Here is a 12878-nt window from a genome sequence, read left to right as displayed (position 1 = left end):
AAAACACCTTTAGGAATCCTAAATATATTGCAGGGCCTTATGAACAAACTTCGCATTCTACATGTATGTTGTGACTCACTTCAATGGAAAATATAATAACCGAAGATTTTTCTGTATAAACTATGAATTTATAAATTGATCATCTCAAATTTTGCAACTCAGCTCATGTCATTATTAAGCACATTGCGGGAATGTCCCAAAGAGTTACTAGGTCAAATATGAAGCTAGAAGCAATAATAATGAGTTTTCCCCCAGAAGAGATACATGCAACAAGTTGGCCATCGAAGATCATGCATTTTTAATATAGGAGAACAAGTGAAACAAAAAAGAGAACAAGTGAAATGTAATACTTGCTAGTGCAGCGTAGGATGCTATACTACCGTTGCCGCCTGCTATAGCGCACTGTCCTCACCGATAGCAGACTATGGTTACTGATGATACGGATTAGGGTCCCTAGCAGGAGTTGAGAAAGTTGGTCGACCAATGCTTCCCACCTATCACAGGCTGCTGCCATTGCTGTTAGTGCCGATGGTAGTTGAATTCACGCCGAGCAACTCGAGAACCAAATCGCAGCCGTACACTATCCTTCCAAAAACCCGAACTTGCCACTGATATTTTGTAGACCTAAGCTCTTATAGCCTCTTTTCAAGCACCAGAACTAGAACGTCAAACCCGAGACTGGGGGGAAGAGGCTGAATGGAACCTATTAAGAAGATGCAGAGCTTTGCAGGTCTGCAATTCGATGGCTTGAACTCAACTTGGAAGACAATTCCCCTCTTCGAAAACTCTATGCCACTTCAGATTTGGAGGCACTATGCAACACTTGGTTCGGAAGGAGCAATTGGAAGGTGGATTGGATAATTAGCGGCATGAACAATGCCCGATTTCTCTTGTCTCGGCTGGCACCTTAGTAGGGGAAGTGTGTGCAAAGGGTTTCCAAGGACAAAGGATTCAATTGGAGAAACAAATAAAGGAACATTGGGTCAAAAAATAGGTTAATGGTGTTTGTAAACAGAAAATACAGCATATAAAAAAATCAGTACTGTGCACTTTCCTATTTTTCCTCTGCTTGGACGTGCTTTGTTAAATACATATACAGTTATTCATATATTTCTCATATCTAGACGGAGCCAAAGTTTTACGTATATATAGCTACAGTAAAATATTTCAAAAACACCCCTAAAAACAACTAATCTAAACGGAGCCTGTGACAGCCCCACTTCCCCCTAAAGCGAACCAAAGGGTTCGGCGGACCGCCTACCCAACTCTCGCCAGGACTCACTCAAACTCTTCAAAAGAAATAAAAAAAATAACCTCGAGAAAAAAAAAACAATTCCCAAACTTGAAACGCATACTTACATTCATTTCTATCTCAAAATAATATACAATCCCAAATAAAATGAAAGTTCTCAGTTCTTAATACATCCAACCATATTCAAGCACTAGGGCGAGAACCATTACAAAAATTCAAAAGAACTAGACTAGGCTAGTCTGTACAGATCTCTCGTCCTTACTCGTATCCCCTGTTAAGGAAAATAAAACTAACGGAATGAGCTAAAAGCTCAGTGAGGTTCCGGACACACAATCAACTTAACCAAGGACATTAATCATGTAACAACAAGTAATCCAGAAAACATTGACAATATAAAACAATGATAATACATTCATTAAAAGGATACATGCTCACATGGAGCCTTTCGTTCTTTCATTCACCTTTCATTTCCTTATTCCTCCAATCATTTTAAAATGCAATTTGTAAGTGAAAACCCCTCCATTGACATTGTCACTCATTCATTCATTTCATTCTTCCCCCTTCTGGACATTGGCCAGACTCCACCTGACAACGTGGTAATACTCGAGTATACCAAACTTTCACCCAAGGTCACCAAATCGCCCGACCGAGTCCGCTTCTGGCTCGAGTCGACCGGCAACAAAGGGCAAGGGCCCAATTTAGCCAAAAGGCTTACATTCATGCACAACTGACATTCAATCACTTAAACATTGAAAATTTCACATTTCATTTAGGTCGAGTGTGATAAAGTACACACTCGCCTAACAAAATTCATTTGTAACAAACATTTATCATTTAATCAAATATCCACAACAAATCATATAGTTTATGTAGACACCAAAATTTTAAGGTATTTTTGTTTACTGGTATTTTTATTTTGATTAATTTCATTTACTTTTAGTCCTTTATTTTTAAGTCATTTTATCATTTAATTAAACTTTAATCATTTTATCATTTTATTTTATTTGTTTTTATTTTAGGTCTTTATTTTATTTGATTTTATTTTTGATTCATGTCTCTTGTCTTATTTTAATTGAATTAAGAGTTTTTTGCACTAAGTTTTCAAAAAAAAAAGGGAAAAGAAAAAGAAAAAAAGAAAAAGTCAATCGAAGGGACAAGAATAAGACACATAAGCCTACTTTGGGGTTTGAAATCTTGGCCTTTCATATTAGGTTTAGTCTTGGGAGGTGCCTTTAAAAGGCAAAACAGCCGCAACCCAAAAGGGAAAAAACAATTAGAGAGGGGAGCTTCGTTTGAGGTTGGAGGAAACAGAAGAAAAGAAAGAAACAGGGGGCGGCTAGGGAGAAAAGAATAAGAGAAGCGGAGGCGAGAGAGAGAACCGAGAGAGAGCCAAACGAGAAAAATCTGAGAGAGGCTATGGGGTTGTGGAGGAAGAGGAACTAGAAACCAGAAAAGTGTAGAGAGGTCGGATGGACAGGAAAACAGAAAGGGCAGGAAAAAAGGCCGAGAGAGGTTTCGGCTCAGAAAAGAGTAAAAAATAGGGGAACAATTAAAGAGTGGAGAGCTTCGTCTGAGAGGAAAAATAGAAGAAAAGAAAGAAACAGAGCAACAGGGACAAAAAGGAGGCGGCAGAAGAAAACAGAGGAGAAGCTAAGAAAACTAGGGGAGGGAGAGAGTGAGCTGGGCGAAGCAACGGCTGGGGAAGGAAAAGAAATAAAATTTCAGGAAAACAGAGAGTTCGGTCAAGGGAGGAGGAAGAAAATTGCTTCGGCAAGGTTGGAAAATGGCAGAAAAGGAGCAAGGGAAGGAAGGCCTGGTCTCCAAATCAGCAGCGGCGGCCATGGCGCTTTTCGCCGCCTGGCGCACATCAGCCACCCTTTTTCAGCTGCACCGCATCATCTCCCTCTTGTGCCCGCCTCCCCGTCCCTCTCCTTAATCTCCATAACGAAACCCCAGAGGCAGCTTGGATCCCGTACAACATCCTAACCCGGAACAAAACATCCGGGTCGGGCTACTCTCCTCCAAGGACCGCCACACCGAGGTGGAGAGGCGCGGCGGGAAAATCTGTACGCCTGCCGCCTGTGCTGCCAGGATCTTCCAATTGACACGGGAGCCGGGCCACAAGTCCGACGGCAAGACTATCTGGTGGTTACTGGAGCAAGCGGAGATGGCAATCATTTAAGCCACTAGTACGACACTATCCCTGCCATCAAATTGCCGCACTCGCGAGGAGCTGCTACCACTTCACCAAATATCCAGCTTCACCATCGCAAAGCTTTCACGTTGAAGGGGAATACGGTAAGTCGTCCTTTTCTTTCATATTTCAGTTTTTCTTCAAGCTCCCAGAACGTTTCAGTTTTTTCTTCAAGCTCCCGGAACCTGTTTTTTTTTCATGCCTTGGTTTGTAGCAATTTTCTGTCGACTATTGGTGAATTTGGAGTATGTACGTTATACATGATGATTGGAATTGAAATCCTTGGTTTTCTGACAAAATTTTGGGGCTAGTTACACTTCAATTCGAGCAAAACATCTGGTGAAATTTTAATGCCCCCAACCTGTTCGACGAAACGCCTAACTAGGTGTTGTATTGGAAAGATGATCTATCTGTGTCTTTGCGTGAAGAAAAACGAATAAGAATTCATGGTAGAAAGCAGAGTTTCGAGTGACTCTGATATGCTTGCTGTTGTTTTCTTTTCTTATGTTCCGAGTGGCCCTGACGTGCTTGTTGTTGTATAAATTCAAATTGAAAGGGTATGAGAAGGGGCTTGTGTGATTTTCGTTTTGATTGGGAATGGCTAGAGTAGAAAACGAATTTCCGTGGTTTGCTCTGATCGCAAAAAACAAACGAAAATGGTAGTCTGATGTTGAGCCGTTTGGAGAAGATGATTATTTTCTGATTTACAATTTTAGCCCCTCCATTTCCCATTTCTCTGTGATTTTACCTTTGAAGTTCCAGAACTTCGTAATTGACCCCAGGACTTTTATAAAGGCTTCAATTGGGTCCCTGCTACGATTTGCAAATTGGTCCTTGAGCTTTATCTTTCCTTCAATTGTTACCCCAAAAGTTTCTGGAAATTGTGATTAGACCCTAAAAACTTTCTGATATGTGCAATTTAGTCCTTGACAGCTTTAATTTTTCAACTCAATTGCTTGTTTGCTTCAATTAATTACCGCGCTTTGTTTAGATTGCACTTAATGCATGAGTTTAAGAACTTTGTGTCCAAGTGAGCTTGTGTTTGCCTATTTTCTTTAATTTTCTCAAATAAATTGGTACCTTGACCTTTTCTTTCATTTTGGAGGATAAATAAGTGATTCCACTTCATTAGGGCTCCAATTCAAGGAAGGTACACTCTATTCCCTATTTCCACTTTATTTGACCCTATGTGCATTATATGACTTTATGTGCTTAATTGCATGCCTTTTAAGTATTTTCATTTTATTTATTTATTTATTCGCTTCATTTGTTTTAATTTAGTATATTTTAATTTTTGATCATTTGGGAGGCACTCGAATGCCAAGTTGTAATAGTTAGGTTTATTTCATTTATTTCCATTTCCCCCGTTAGATTGTAGTAGGCCTTCCCCCCTAAAAATGTAATAGTTAGGGCCTTAATTGCCTTATGTGTTTTGCATGCTTGGGTGCTATGTGTTTAATCGCTTTCTTAGGATTTGGCATCTAGATATGCATGCTTATGTGTTATGTGTTAAGTGAATTACGTGCTCACATGTCTACTTGCTTTAATTATGTACATTACTTATATATGTGTATGATGGATGCAAATGCATGTAACCGTGGCTAGTCCAATGCTAGTCATGGTTGTCTCCTCGAGCTCTCGCAAGTCCAATGCTTGTGAAAAAGCGTTAGTGAAGGGCTAGTCCAATGCTAGACCAATTAGGGCCGTCCCCGCGCTAGCACATACTTGCATGCCTTCATTACATCTTCATTCATCTTTCCTTTTAGTTTTTGCATTTTTGCATGACCCTTCACTCCCTTTCCCTTACACGTTTAGGATTACATTTTCATTTAGATTAGCTCATTTGCTTGTGTAGGTTAGGTAGTCACCCTTCTGGTAAGGGAAACGAGCGAGTATGGCTACACATAGCCTTAGCACGCTAGTTTTCCCTTCTAACCAAAAGGAAAAGCAAAAGTCACGATTTAGGGTCTCCCCGTACCCATCTTGCTTGCATTCCTCTAGGGTTCATGCATTTCATTTACCCCCTATCATTTCACACAACTCTTATTTTGTACATTCTCACTCTACCACTCGCACTTTATATACTATCACTTGCACACATGCACTTTATGCTATCACACATACATTTCACACTATCACTTTACATACCTCACATTGCACACTCATTTGCATACTCCCACTTATACACCATTATCTTTTATTACTTTTTTTACTTCACACAAGCTCGTGTTTTCACATTACATACATTCATTCCACTCATTCTTACGTCATTAGCATTATTCGTGACCTCTTGGAGGGCTCATCCTTGGCTATCACAACTTATGTGATTTAGTCCAATCGAACCTCTAAGAGATATTTGTCCCACTTGATTCATCATTAGATCTAGGTTTTGCATTCATATAATACATCCAAATGTAATAAATTTTTAGGTTAAAATAAGAAAATCCTTGGCTAAATCGCGCAACTAGCCTTGGCTAGGTCGAAGGGGTGCCTTGGATTTTATCCTTGCCTTCCCCTTCGTCAAATGTGACTCCCGAACCTTTTCGTTGGTTTACGTAGACTAGGAGTCGTTTAAAAGGGGTATTTCTACTTTTTTTCCTTTGAAAACTCATTTTTGGTGACTTGGTACACCTTAACTCAATACCAAGTGGCGACTCTGATTTTTATTTCAAAACCCTTTTTAAACTCATTTTGGGTCAAAATCGTCGCATTTCAAAGTCCCATTTAGACCCATGTTTTTCATTCATTTTTCGAATAAAAAATTCACCTTTTAAACCATTTATTTTTCTTATAAAAAATGGGGCGCGACAGTTTATGGAAACATAACAAATAAAGAACACTCACCTATTTAAGCAAAATAACGTCCAAAGTATCCTTCCGGATAATACCCTCAATCACCAAGGAACCCTAATAATAACCAAGAGAAAATATTACGGTTAAACCATCCAAAGTTTAGGTGAACCAAAGAAAATCCGAATAACTACTAGTACGAAGTATAAATATGGTTTTGGAAGTGAAAAGAGTACATTTAAACCAAAGGACATAAGTAAAATATATATATATGTATATATATTTTGAACTCGTTTGAGAATCGAGATCAGATAGAGTTCAAGTTCGAATCTTTCTTAGGAACATGAATGCCTATTTGTTATGAATTAGAGATTAGAAATGATCAGGCTTTATGTACTAGTAGAGTTAGCTCTTGGTTTGGATATAAAAGGGTGGTAAAGGTGTTGGATCACAGGTTATGCGAATATGAACCTACATGTCTATTTATCTTTCTTAAAGGTATTTTCTAAAATATACGCTTTACCCGAACATATTTTTAACTCGAAACTTTGAGGAAAAGTGTTGGAACACCCTCCATGTATATGTTATGATTATTATGTACATGTTTTAAAATTCATGCATTAAGTTGCATGATTAATCTTCTTAAACCTATTTGAGAGATTTGAAAAAATGTATTGATGATTGTGGTTAAACATTATTTGAAATCTCTTACTAAGAAAATTTAGTTTTGGATCATGAAGAAAATTTGTATCTTTAACGCTAATTTTGAAAATTTTGAATCGCATTTTGCCACAGATACATTCAAAATACATCAAAAGTCTCGACTTTATCTTGTAGGTCATGATTGGTTTGATTTAGACAAACTTTTTGAGGAAATGGATTCTGGTCCTACTAGTGCGTGACAGTTTTTAGTCAGGGTTTGGAACTTGTTTCATATGGCGTATAATTTATGGTTTCACTACATACGTGAGTAAGACCTTAGAATGGAAGTACATATCCTTATATCAAGGGGTATTACTTTATTCGTGTGTGTGGATTTCCTTAAGTATCAAATTCGTGGAGAGGTAAGAGTAAATATACCTGGATGACTTAGATGCGTGAGAATTTATAAGTTGTGAATAGTTAAGTTTTAAATTTTGATTTTCTACTCATTTAGATGCTTTGAGTTGTTGATAGGCTGATAGTCAGGATTAAGCAAATGGATGAAATCTTTTTGTTGCTTTGAACATGGATGACTTGGCATGTTTTGCTACAATCTTGTTTATTCCCTTTTCTTTTGAAATGATTTGATAAACTTATCCTAACTTGATGAAACTATTATGGTCTTTTATAGCAAATGAAAGTTTACTTTGCATTTAATCAATTTCATGACTTATTCGTATATCTAAATTTTGTTACGCTTATAACCTTGTGAGAAGGCCATGTCTATAATATCGAGGCTGGAATCAAGTGGGTATTAGGATTAAATATCTTTTACCTTGCATAAATGAATCATTTGAGTATCTACAAGAGACAGTAGTATTTTCCAAGTTAGATTTAATACAGGACTACAACTAATTGAGGATTCTAGAGGAAGATGTGATTAAGGCTAGTTCATCAGAAAAGTAAGCACTTTGAAATTCAATTATGCCATTGGGAGTAATTAATACACCAGTAGCATTGATGGATTTGGGTCTTTAACTCGTATTTGGGTTAAAAATTGGTGATAATACTCATAAATGACTTGGGGACTACAATAAGATATTATTGAATGTAAGGTTTCATTTCGTACTTCGATATTTGCATACATGTATACGGAACCGGATATGATTTTTGAAGTTATTGATTCTTGAGGGCTCTTACTATCTATTTTGAAACATTACTAGGGTTAAGGTCCAGTAGGACAAAACTTGTGTGCTATTAAGATCTTATCGAATTTGATCTGCGAGATATGTAAAGTGCATTGCGTATACCAATTTAAAGGGTTATTACATCATTTGTTCTTGAATTGACAAATTTCTTAAGGTAATTGAATCTGTGAACTGCATGAAAGAATTGTTATCTCGCTCGTCGTGAACAGATTAAGACTATAAGACTTACGTGATATTTAATGCGGAATAAGTTTTACAATTCGTAAGAGCGGGATGCAAAAGAGACATCTGGAGTTTCGAGTTAAGGTATGAATTTCGAGGACGAAATTCTCTTAAGGGGGAGAGGATGTGAGGACTCATAATTTTATTATCAAAATATTATTAAATTGGTCATTTTAAAAATATTTCGTACTCGAGTTACCCCAAAAAAAAAAAAATTTACTAAAGTACATGAATTTCTCGAAAATAAATTTTACCGATTGGTTCTTTAAGCGCACATTATTTTAATACCCAAATTTATTCAAGATGAATTTCTTATCATGATTTTTATTGTTATATATACTTGGATTATCATATTGTAGAGTTTTAGAATCGAATAAGTTGAATTTCCAAGTTCAAACGAGAAAACCCTTAAGTTTGACCTTTATGCGCGAGCGTGCCGAAAAGGCCCCGACAGGCACATTAATTTGATTAATTGGAGATTTTAAGAACATGAGACTACTAGTAATGTACTATTAATGTACTAGGGAAATTACCCCAGAGGTTTAGTGCACAAAAGTTGCAAACGAGCGCGAAAATTGGACACGCGAAGACCCTAAACGGACCTAGCATGACTTGACACTTAGAGTTAACCATTAAGTCACCAATTCTCTCCACTTTCATTACAAAATATGATTTCACTCTCTCTCCTCTCTTCACTCTCTATTTGGCCAAAAATAGGAAGAAAAAAAGGGGAAGAAAAAAATCTAGCCAAAATCCTCACAGACTTGCTTCAATCCACTTCCAAATTTCATCATCCATTAGAGGGCTTTGATCCTAGCTTGGAAGAGGGGGCTGTTCATCGGTTTTCTTGGAGGAATTTCGGTCAAAATTTCTGCCCTAAAGCTGTCCAACTAAGTTCTTGAGGTAACTCACTCACCCACACTTCAATCTTGCAAATTATAGCTCAAATGGAGCAAAGGTAGCATGGGTTTGCAACCTATGGTAGAATTTGGGTTGATTGGTTGAGTAATTATTGTCTTGCAATTTCATGACGTGCTTGAGGGCTTGAGGATGCTTATTGGTAGCTGATTTGATGAATTAACATGTTGTGGTTGCTGATATTGTGCTATGTTACATGTATATAGAATGATTGATGGAATGAAGTTGGAAGAAAGTTAGAAATTTGGAGAAGGTACTGTCCGAAATTTCAAGGACTTCCTGCCCTGTTTTGCTTTGATATTTTCGTGCATAATTTGGCTACAAATGTGAGTGATATATGTTGTGTTATGTGTGTGGTGGTTGGCTACAAAAAAATTAGCCAATTTGGTTGGATAAATTTTGAGTTATGAGCAAAGAGGCAAAACTGGACTAGGTCCAGAAATTTTCTGACCAGTGATTTTGTTGAGATCATAACGTTTTTCTCGATGATCAAAATTGAGTTCCGTTTGTGGCATTTGAAAGTAGACTCTTAGAAATTTAAAATGGTACCAAGCTCATTTTCTAGTTCGTCCCGAGCGATTCGTGGCGAGTCTTGAAAGTTGGCTGCCTGTTTATTACTGTTCATCCGAGACTGTCCAGAAAATCCATTTTGTTGCTTGATTTTGAACCACTTATGTCTGGATTTTGGAAATGATTTCTTCTACACAAATATACCCTTGTAAACCTAGTTTCTAAATCTACCAACCATTTTCAATTTCACTGAGAATCGAGTGAGATACGGCCTAAGTAGCGAAGGGCATTAAATCTGGAAAATTTCTGGAAAGGCCAACAGTCCAGGAATTTTAGCGAAACTTCAACTTTTATTTTTTGAGCTAGGAACATCGGAATCGAGTTCCGTTTTTTTTATTTGAAACATCGATTGGAACTTTACCTGCATATCAAATTTCAAAGGCTGTTTTTGATTCTATGATTTTGGCAAAAATTCCAAAGTTATTGGAAAAACTTGGACTGTTTTGACCTATCTTCAATGAATAGTAAACTTTCTTGGAGAAATTGACTTGTTTCTGATTTGATTCTTGGAAAGTGACCTTCTACAAAGTTGTTATGCTTCGAATGAAGTTTTTGACGGTGTAAAATTTTCCATTTTTAGACTTTCCGAACTTCCGGACTGATTTTTCCAAGAATGACTCGAAAAGTGAAAATTTCCAATTTGGACCTAAATGTTCTTTTAAGGGCCTAGGTTACATTTTTACAACTCTTAGAGCATTTCAAACTTATTTTCATGGTGAACTTGAGTTCACCTATCACTTGAGACCTCATTTGAAAATCGGTTCCTTATGAACTGAAATACTTTGGAAACTGGAATTTTGGAGTCAAAATTGACTGTTTCTTTTCTTTACACGAATACTGTATGGCCTGGAATTTGATATACAATGCATTATTGCATACCTTCAGGATCTCAAGAGGACTTCGAGGGAACTCCCGGCGAAGCGTCTTAGAGCTAATTTCTCAAACTTTGACTTTTGATACTTGGTGAGTGTCAAGTGCATGTTTACTTGTACTTCACTTGAGACTTGTTGCCTACATGAACTCTACTTGAACTTGTTGTTACATGAACTATACTTGTTGAGGGAAGTGTGTACTTTACCGCACTTCATCTCCTTTACTTGGATCAATACATGACTTGCGACATGAATTACATGAAATTACTAGATTTTACATGTACATGACCTGAAGTCGAATGCAGAGAAAATCTCATCGACTAAAACTTGATTTGTTTTTGAAAACCTGACCTGTGGGGATGCCCAAATCCAATGGTTAAACCTCGTAATCTCGCAGCCAATCGTGAGGTCTTGGTCGGGAAAACTTGGTAAACCTTGGGACCTGAAGCTTGATCTTTTGAGACCTTGCTTGGCATAATTGTATAGTATCGCCTTTACATGCCTGTTGGTTACGGATCCGAGAGGGTGAAATGATGGATGGAGGGAAGTAAGTGGAGATCTACAGATTGGATATTTATTCGGTTGACGGAGTGTCAACCCCTGGTTCGTGGATCGGGACTATGGCAAATAATCTGTAAATGAGCTCCGGAGGGCTCCAGTATCCTTGAATTGTTTGTGTTTATGAGTACTTGCCGATACTTGAAACTACATGACAATTACTTTTGATCACTTGAACTACGTGCGCATGTTATATATAAGTATTTTTTTCCTGGCCTCACTGAGCGATTGCTCACCCCATTAGTTGTTTTCCTTAACAGGAATCTAGATCGGAGATGTTTTGAAGAGATCGACGTGTTTTTGATATTTTAGAACTTTGGAAATGAAATTTAAGGGCTGGTTATGGACTTGTATTTTGGAAATCTGAATGTATATATATTGGATTCTTGTGTTGTAAGTTTGAATATATCGAAGGAAACGAATTTTATTTAATTTGCCCTTTTAGCCATTAATTGCTCGTTAGTTTAAGTATAAATGGACCTGAATCCTGGCGAGAGCTAGGCAGGCGCCCCGCTGATACCCTTGGGTACGCCCTTGGGAGAAGTGGGGGCGTCACAGTTCTTGGCCGAATTTTTGGCCGGATTGCTGGTGGATTTTGAAAAAAAAAGTGTTTCACCACTGCCCTAAATCCGGCCTGGAATCCGGCCGGCAATCCGGCCAGATTCTAGCCGGATTGTGACGTGGCAATTTCGCAGCCAGGTTTGACTGGCTGTTTTTCCTTCATTCTTATCTTGTTTCTTGGCTGAAATATCTTCCATTCTTGCTCATTCTTGGCCGTGCATCATAGAGAGGAAAAGAGAGAAAAGGTCTTCATTTTCTAGCTTCAATCTTTGCGCAAATCTTGAGTTTTAACCGGTGAAATCACAAACTACTCCGTACAAGTGTACACTAAGGAGAAATAAAGGAGTTAGTGGAGTTGTTTGGAAGGGGAAAAACTCTAAGCTACCATATTTCTTGAGTTAAAAGGTAAGTTATCAAGAAATCCTCTCTTTGTTCCTACTAATGTGGAATTAGTAGTTTATAGTGGTTGAATATGCTAATTTATGGCACAGTTCATGAGTTATGGTTGGGCTTGTCCAATTTTCAAATTATTGGTGATTTTTCTGTTTTATATGGTATATTATGGTTGGTTATGGAATGATGGTCTTATATTGGCCTAGTTGAGGTTATCATGGGCTAATTGTGGGCTGTTGTGGAAAATTTCAGCTTTTAGAGAAAAATTTCAGTTTTAGGGTTTCAAATTTGGGGCTTTCTTATGGTTGGTTATTGAACTCTTAATTGGTTAAGATTTAAGGGTATTGTGGCCCTAATTAGGTGTGTTTTATAGTCTATGATTTGTATGTGTAATTGTGATTGAATTGAGATGTGATTGGTAATGTATTGTAGGATGGAAAATAAGGAAATTAAGGGGAAGTGCTATCCCAAATTTTAAGTCTATGTGATTTCTTGGTTTTGGCTTGCTTTGAGTGGAAATGAGTGATTTTGGGGATGATTTCATGATTTTAAGTAGAGTTTGACAATTTTTCGATTTATTAGTGAATTTTCTGATTTTATATGATGATTGTTAGTTGGTCATGGAATGATAGCTTGATATGGCGCCTTTGTGTGCTAATTGTGGTTGTTTGCGAAAAATTTCAGAATTGGTGCGGAAA

Source organism: Coffea arabica, chromosome 2e (assembly GCF_036785885.1).
Source record: "Coffea arabica cultivar ET-39 chromosome 2e, Coffea Arabica ET-39 HiFi, whole genome shotgun sequence".
NCBI classification, from domain to species: Eukaryota; Viridiplantae; Streptophyta; class Magnoliopsida; order Gentianales; family Rubiaceae; genus Coffea; species Coffea arabica.
Note: the sequence above shows the minus strand (reverse complement) of the source record.